This window comes from Odocoileus virginianus, chromosome 16 (assembly GCF_023699985.2).
Source record: "Odocoileus virginianus isolate 20LAN1187 ecotype Illinois chromosome 16, Ovbor_1.2, whole genome shotgun sequence".
NCBI lineage: Eukaryota > Metazoa > Chordata > Mammalia > Artiodactyla > Cervidae > Odocoileus > Odocoileus virginianus.
The window spans coordinates 38,631,640-38,638,144 of NC_069689.1; positions in this window are offsets into that span (position 1 = coordinate 38,631,640).

Sequence of the window (6,505 nt, forward strand, 5' to 3'; positions counted from 1 at the left end):
TAAATTATTATCTAATGTTAAATCTACCAACTACTTTGTTGTTGTTGTTTTCCTTCTTCTGGAAAGAAGAAACACACACCTATAGTTCTTGCTTTTCACCAAGCAAACTGTAAGTTTTTAAAAAAGAATAGGAACATCAAATACTAACTGTAATACTTCTTTAATACCTAATATCTTTAAGTTATTACAAATCATAGTGACCATTAGGTACACAAGTGTCTCTCAGAACTTTTATTCTTCACTGGCCTATGAATTTATCATCTACTTAGAATCTTACATCTATATTACACCTAACTTGCATTTTTACTAATTTAATTTCTAACTTACTAAATAAGAGCACATAAATGAAAAGTCTTACCTTTTGCCTGCTTTGAGAAATGAGTTAAGAATGACACTTGAAATAAATGGTTGTATATGCTTGATTAAATGCATGTATGGATGTATATTAACATACATAATTTTTCTTAGTGATTTAAATGACATCTAATATTTCATCAAAAATTATACTTTAATGTAGAAAAAACACTTTCAAAAGGGCCTTCAGAGGCTAGAATGTAAGATAATTAATGGAGAGAATTAAACACCCCCTCCCTGTTGCTTCTTGCAGTTGAAGCTTCTGGGAGAAGCAGACACCAGGAGGTACAGAGCAGAGTGGCCTCAGGTTGGTAGGCAATGACCTGCCAGAGGTAAGCATCACAGTGGACCAGGGGTAAAAGTAGTGAAGGTGTTGTTCGGTCGTGTCTGACTTTTTGCAACCCCATGGACTGTAGCCCACCAGGCTCCTCTCTCTATGGAATTCTCCAGGCAAGAATAATGGAGTGGGTAGCCATTCCCTTCTACAAGGGATCTTCCCAACCCAGGGACTGAACCCCAGGTCCTCCTGAATTACAGGCAGATTCTTTACCATCTGAGCCATCAGGGAAATGATGCACTAATGCTATAGGCAAGTCCTTCTTCTCTGTCTCACAAGAGTGTTGCTTGATGCACTTACAGCTTTCTTTTTCTGCCTCTACATTATCTCACTACCAATATGCCCCCCCCTTTTTTTTCTTGAGCTGGTGGGGAATTTTGGTATTAGAAATCACAGTAGCCTAGCTTTTGAAGGGAAATTAGAGATTTACTCAAACTGTCACCTAATGTCTGAATCATTATTCTTGCTGAACAGAAATCCACCTCTAATGGAATACCTGTAGTGATTGTGAATATACCACATGCCAAAGTAGATAGTATTCCAAATCCTGCCTCCCTATAGCTTTCACCCATTTGTCTAGTCTGCTCCATGGAACAATCGCAGTGACTGGCTCTCTTCCAGGTGTCACACTTCAGAGTTTTAACAGCAGCAATCCCTGGTTGGTTCTTTTTCTCCTGACCTACGATGCCACGTTATATCAGCAGGTCTTCAGATCACACAGTTATGAGACCGCCCTAACTTCCTGGATACTGTTTTCTGAATACTCGCTGGTTTGTCAAGATCCCAACAGTAAATATTTTCTAAGAATGGAAACAGTATTCCAGATATTGTATAATCAATGCAATGTGTAATAAGAATATTGATTTCTAAGGCCTAGACAAAGGTCTGTCTAGTCAAGGCTATGGTTTTTCCAGTAGTCATGTATGGATGTGAGAATTATGGATGTGAGAGCTGGACTACAAAGAAAGCTGAGCACCTAAGAATTGACGCATTTGAACTGTGGTGTTGGAGAAGACTCTTAAGAGTCCCTTGGACTGCAAGGAGATCCAACTAGTCCATCCTAAAGGAAATCAGTCCTGAATATTCATTGGAAGGTCTGATGTTGAAGCTGAAACTGTAACACTTTGGCTATCTGATGCGAAGAGCTGACTCATTTGAAAAGACCCTGATGCTGGGGAAAGATGAAGATGGGAGGAGAAGGGGACAACAGAGGATGAGATGGTTGCATGGCATCACCGACTCAATGGACATGAGTTTGAGTGAGCTCTGGGAGTTGGTGATGGACAGGGAGGCCTGGTGTGCTGCAGTCCATGGGGTCGCAAAGAGTCAGACATGACTGAGCGATTGAACTGAACTGAACTAAAGTCCTAGATATCATACCTCTACTAAAGCCATTGAATTTGCTTAAATGTTTGATTAGCTGTATCATAGAATTGGCCCATAGTAAGCTTGAAGTCAGTCAAGAACTTCAGACACTTTCATTTATATATAGGCTTTCCAGAGGGTGCTAGGGGTAAAGGACTTCCCTACCATTGCAGGAGATGTAAGAGTTGTGGGTTTGACGCCGAGGTCAGGAAGATCCCCTGGAGAAGGGCATTGACAATCTACTCCAATATTCTTGCCTGGAGAATCCCAGGAGCTACAGTCCATAGGGTCACCAAGAGTTGGACACAACTAAAGTGACTTACCAACTAGGTCTTTCCTACCCTGCCTTTATGTGTCATAGTGAAAGTGAAGTCGCTCAGTTGTGTCTGACTCTTTGCAACCCCATGGACTGTAGCCCACCAGGCTCCTCTATCCATGGGATTCTCCAGGCAAGAATACTGGATTGGGTTGCCATTTCCTTCTCCAGGGGATCTTCCCAACCCAGGGATCGAACCCAGATCTCCCACATTGCAGGCAGACACTTTAACCTCTGAGCCACCAGGGAAGCAAGATTATATTAATAGATCAAGTATTGGAGATGATGTGGTTTATGTGCTTTATGTGCTTATAAGCTTCCACCTGAAGTATCTGTATTTGTTCATAACCTTGAGAGTTCTCCAGGTGAAATCTGAACCTGGTCCACATAGACAGACAGCAAGGACGTGACGAGAAAGAGGAAGACCACTCCAGATGGGCAAAGGGCAGTTTCAATAAGAAAAGGAATTTACATACAAGGCTTGTCTTAGGTGGGCACAAGAGGAATAGTATTTTAGAAGTTTATAGAGAGGCCTTCCCAGGCCTCTTCCCAGGTGGTGCTGGTGGTAAAGAACCCACCTGCCAAAGCAGAAGACATAAGAGACGTGGGTTCAATCCCTGGGTGGGAAGGTTCCCTGGAAGAGGACATGGCAATCCACTGCAGCATTCTTGCCTGCAGAATTCATGGACAGAGGAGCCTGGCAGGCTACAGCCCATGGGGTCACAAAAAGTTGGACACGACTGAAGTAACTAACACTCCTGCTTCCAGAGAGGTCTTAAATGGGTTCAGTCACTGGATGGTCTCAAAACACACTACTCTCTTAAGGCTGCATTCTTGAAACAGCTCTGACTATGGGAACAGTGGTCAGACAAGGGGATGGGGAAGGACAAGGGGATGGGGAAGGAGACTCCCAGCATCCAAGTCCAGCTCTTGGGTTAACTGGCAATCACGTCCTCTTGATGTGTTCATTTCAGCATCTTGCACTTTGAGACATGTTGATATACTTTAGTATCTGGGGTGAAGGACAAGAATACTTAGGGGATTTAAGGAGATGTCTGATGAGGAACTGTCAAAGGAAGTGGGAAGAAGCATAAAGAAAAATGATGTGATACCTTTTTCTTCTGAGAGCTCTCTTCAAATGTCTGAATGGTTGATATCCAAAGGTAGAAGTTAAACTACTATCTGTTAAAACAAGGCCAAATTTAACACAATAATAGGAAGAATTCTCTTATCATTAGATTTTTTTCAAAAGTGGCATAGGCTATTTTGGGCAATAGTGAGCAATGGTTTAAACAGTGGAAAAATTACTGACAGAAGATACTGTTAAGGGAATTAACTTGTCTGATGGGGCCTGGGCTAAATTATTTTTTTATATTAATGAGTTTATACATATTTTTGGAACCAAATAACATTAACATTTATCCTCACTAGATGTTATTTTATTACTTCATCCCAATCTTTACTTTGTCATGTCCTGTAAGCAGTATCATTTGCATTCTTTATAAATGTTGTTTTTATGTTCTTGTTTAAGTTATTGATATAAACATGGGTAGCCACATTTTTAGGGCTCCAGTTGTTATTTTTAAAATGGGTAGCATGTGAAAACCCATAAAGGAAACAATTATTGAATATGTATTTTACTCTTTTATCCTGTAAGATAGTTTAGATGAATTTGTTCATTGATTTTCATGACAGTTCTTTGATCTACCACCTTATAATGTCACTGCAATCCAAAGAAAGAAGCAGGGTAGAGGGGTGAAGGGAGTTTGGTATGAGTACCTGAGCACACTTGTGCTGACTGTCAATGTGTTTGCTTTCTGACATAGGACCAACTGGAAGCTGCAGCCTAGATGGAGGGTTAGGGTCAGGGCACAATGGGCTTCAAGTCTTGGTCTGTTAATGGGGGACAAATCATATAAGAGTCCTTGGGCTAAGCAGTGATCATTCAGTCTGAAACACATGAATAGTAGAGAAAGGAATAACCTGGACTACAAAAAGGATGCAGTGGTTTGTAAGAGGTTGAAGATGTAAGAGAATAGAGTGTCCACGTCTAGAAAATGACAGAAGCAAGACAATGGGCAGAGTGAAGGGAGCATTCAGTTGGGATGAGTCCAAAACAACCTCATGAGCAAATCAGCTTCTGCTCCAGCATCCCCTGAGATAATGGACTTTTTGGTCCTCAGAAGACTGAGAGTGTGGTCATGGGTAGACATTCAAAATTCTTTTCTGTAACTTTTTTCTGCAATATATTTTTCCTCCTTTTGGAGATTGACACTTTTGCACATTTATAGTCCTAATTATAAATAATTAAAAATTTTCAAATATCCTAAATAGTGACATATATGGCACTGAAATTATTTCAGCTGAAAAGATATAATTCATATGGACATAGATATGTAAACAGCTTGGTTAAAAGATCCCACAGCATCCCTGAATCCCAAGACCTAAAAGGCTTTGAACCACTTAAATTTTTTCTTAAAGTTTGTGCTAACTTCCTCTTTTAACCTTAACGGATATAAGCCATTAGTTTTGACTCAGGGCTACTATTATATAACAGATGCCTTTGTTGAGAATGAATATTTTGTTGCATTCTTTTTTCTATTTTGTGATTTTGTGTGTAATTACATTAAGTGACATGATCAACAGTGAGAAGAAGAAAGGTAGCATCTGTCAATATCAGTCACATAGAGATTGGAGTTACTGTAGATGCTTCAGTGTGGTATAGCTATGAAGCATATTATAGAATAGTAAGGTATGATATAAGACTAAAAAATACAGAAAGACAAGTTGCTGAAGGATTTTAGTGACCATGACAAATAAAAACTAATAAAATAAAATGCATATGGCAAAACATAAAATATCTTAACCATTTGTGTATCAAGTGAGTTTGACATTAGACAACTATAGGTATTAACTGGTTTATAGAGCTTCCCTGGTGGCTTAGACAGTAAAGAATCTGCCTGCAATGCGGGAGACCCAAATTCAATCCCTGGTTGAGGAAGATCCCCTAGAGAAGGGAACGGCTACCCTCTCTAGCATTCTTACCTGGAGAATTCCACGGAAAGGGGGAGCCTGGCAGACTATGGTCTATGGGGTTTCAAAGAGTCAGATGTGACTAAGTAACTAATACTTACCCTTTTAAAAAAATATTTTTTTTTTATTGAAGAATAATTGCTTTACAGATTTTTGTTGTCTTCTGTCAGACTTTAACATGAATCCGTCATAGGCATATATATATTCCCTCCCTTCTGAACTTCCCCCCCGCCCTCCATCTCCCTCCCCATCCCATCACTCCAGGTAGACACAGAGCCCCCGCTTGAGTTTCCTGAGCCATAAAGCAAATTCCCATTGGCTATCTATTACATATGGTAATATAAGTTTCCATGTTACTCTTTCTATACATCTCACCCTCTCCTCCCCTCTCCCCATGTCCATAAAAGTATTCTCCATGTCCGTTTCTCCACTATGACCTGCAAATAAATTCTTCAGTGCCATTTTTCTGGATTTCTAGATTTCTCCACTGATGACCAGGAAATAAATTCTTCAGTATCATTTTTCTCAATTTCTAGTACTATTTTCTAGATTTCTATGTGTTAGGATACAATATTCATCTTTCTCTTTCTGAATTACTTCACTCTGTATAATAGGTTCTAGGTTCATCCACCTCATTAGAATTGACTCAAATGTGTTCCTTTTTATGGCTGAGTAATATTTCATTGTGTATATGTACCACACTTCTTTATCCATTCATCTGTCGATGGACATCTAGATTGCTTCCATGTTCTAGCTATTGTAACTGGTGCTGCAATGAACAATGGGATACATGTGTCTTTTTCCATTTTGGTTTCCTCAGGGTATATGCCTAGGAGTGGGATTGCTGGGTCATATGGTGGTTTTATTCCTAGTTTTCTAAGGAATCTCCATACCATCTTCCATAGTGGTTGTATCAATTTACATTCCCAACCAACAGTGCAAGAACGTTCTCTTTTCTTCACACCCTCTCCAGCATTTACTGTTTGTAAACTTTTTGATGATGGCCATTCTGACCAGTGTGAGGTGAAATCTCATTGTGGTTTTGATTTGCATTTCTCTAATAATGAGCGATGTTGAGCATCTTTTCATGTGTTTGTTAG